This window comes from Pan paniscus, chromosome 7 (genome assembly GCF_029289425.2).
Source record: "Pan paniscus chromosome 7, NHGRI_mPanPan1-v2.0_pri, whole genome shotgun sequence".
Taxonomy (NCBI): Eukaryota; Metazoa; Chordata; class Mammalia; order Primates; family Hominidae; genus Pan; species Pan paniscus.
This window is the reverse complement of record NC_073256.2, coordinates 78862320-78864768: the sequence shown is the minus strand read 5'-3', so window position 1 is coordinate 78864768 and position 2449 is coordinate 78862320. Positions and strand designations below refer to the sequence as shown.

Here is a 2449-nt window from a genome sequence, read left to right as displayed (position 1 = left end):
ATAAATAAATAAATGAATAATAAAAACTATTCATGAGTATTATTTTATGACACTGTAGTTATTTGTGTAAGTTCAATAAGAATATGTTTTCTTTTGTAACAGGACACTGGAGACACTGGTTATTTTACCAAGGCTTTGATTGGAATGCCATATTTTCAGATATGAATAGACTGCTTGAGGAATTGATGTTGTCTTTATAGAGTTGATAAAAAGCCCCTAGCATTTTGTGCGAGTGAAGTGGTTGTTGGGCTGTGCTTGGATCTGTTGCTGCCTCAGTGTCCCTGTTGGGATTCCCAGCAGCAGCCTAGCAGAAAAGTAAAAGATGTCTGAATATATTCGGGTAACCGAAGATGAGAACAATGAGCCCATTTACATACCTTCAGAAGACGAAGGGACGGTGCTGCTGTCCACTGTTACAGCCCAGGGGCACATGGGCTTTGCTACAGGAATCCAGTGTCTCAATGTATGAGAGGTTTCCGGCTGGTAGAAGGAATTCTACATGCCCCCGATGCTGGCTGGGGAAATCTGGTGTATGTTTTCAACTATCCCAAAGACAACAAAAGCAAAATGGATGAGACAGATGCTTCATCAGCAGTGAAAGTGAAAAGTTTTGGGTCTCCCGTGGGAAACAACTGAACAAGATCTGAAAGAATATTTTAGTACCTTTGGAGAAGTTCTTACGGTGCAGGTCAAGAAAGATATTAAGACTGGTCATTCAGAGGGGTTTGGCTTTATTCATTTTATAGAATATGAAACACAGGTGAAAGTAATGTCACATTGACATATGATAGATGGACAATGGTGTGACTGTAAACTTGCTAATTCTAAGCAAAGACCAGATGAACACTGAGAAGCAGAAAAGTGTTTTTGGGGCAGTACAGAGAACATAACTGTGGATGAGCTGTCGCAATTCTTCTGTCAGTACGGGGAAGTGGTGGATGTCTTCATCCCCAAGCCGTTCAGGGCCTTTGCCTTTGTTACATTTGCAGATGATCAGGTTGCTCAATCTCTCTCTTTTTTTAATTTTTATTATACTTTAAGTTCTAGGGTACATGTGCACAACATGCAGGTTTATTACATAGGTATACATGTGCCATGTTGTTTTGCTGCACCCATCAGCTCATCATTTACATTACGTATATCTCCTAATGCTACCGCTCCCCCAGCCCCGCACCACCTGACAGGCCTGAGTGTGTGATGCTCTCCTCCCTGTGTCCAAGTGTTCTCATTGTTCAATTCCCACCTCTGAGTGAGAACATCCAGTGTTCGGTTTTCTGTCCTCGCGATAGTTTGCTCAGAATGATGCTTTCTAGCTTCATCCATGTCTCTGCAAAGGACATGAACTCATCCTTTTTTATGGCTGCATAGTATTCCATGGTGTATATCTGCCACATTTTCTTAATCCAGTCTATCATTGATGGACATTTAGGTTGGTTCCAAGTCTTTGCTATTGTGAATGTGCTGCAATAAACATATGTGCGTTGCACAATCTCTTTGTGGAGAGGACTTGATCATTAAAGGAATCAGTGTTCAAATACCCAATGCCAACCTAAGCACAATAGCAATAGAAAGAAGTGGAAGATTTGGTGGTAATCCAGGTGGCTCTGGGAATCAGGGTGGATTTGGTAATAGTAGAGGGGATGGAGCTGGTTTGGGAAACAACCAAGGTAGTATTATGGGTGGTGGGATAAACTTTGGTGAGTTCAGCATTAATCCAGCCATGATGGCTGCAGCCCAGGCAGTGCTACAGAGCAGTTGGGGTATCATGGGCATGTTAGCCAGCCAGCAGAGCCAGTCAGGCCCATTGCGTAATAACCAAAGCCAAGGCAACATGCAGAGGGAGCCAAACCAGGCCTTCGATTCTGGAAATAACTCATAGTGGTTCTAATTCTGGGGCAGCAATTGGTTGGGGATCAGCATCAAAAGCAGGGTGGGGCAGTGGTTTTAATGAAGGCTTTGGCTCAAGCATGGATTCTAAGTCTTCTGGCTGGGGAATGTAGATGGTGGGGTTGTGGTTGCTTGGTATAGAATGGTGGGAATTCAAATTTTTCTAAACTCATGGTAAGTATATTGTAAAATACATATGTACTAAGAATTTTCAAAATTGGTTTGTTCAGTGTGTAGTATATTCAGTAGTATTTTTGACATTTTTCTTTAGAAAAAAGAAGAGCTAAAGGAATTTTACGTTTTGTTACGTAAAGGATTGAAATATTGTGGTTGAAAGTGAACTGCTGTTTGCCTGATTGGTAAACCAACACACTACAATTGATATCAAAAGGCTTCTGTAATATTTTATCCCTGGACTTGTCAAGTGAATTCTTTGCATGTTCAAAATGGAAACCATTGATTAGAACTACATTCTTTACTCCTTGTTTTAATTTGAACCCCACCATATGGACTTTTTTTCCTTAAGAAAATCTCTTTTTGGGAGATCATGGTGTCACAGCAT

General features: G+C 41.1%; 1 pseudogene; it reads left to right on the top strand.

Annotated features, from left to right (window-relative positions):
- The first annotated feature begins 322 nt into the window (after window positions 1-322).
- Window positions 323-2178, top strand: LOC100968687 (TAR DNA-binding protein 43-like; annotated as a pseudogene).
- Window positions 2179-2449: the final 271 nt, after the last annotated feature.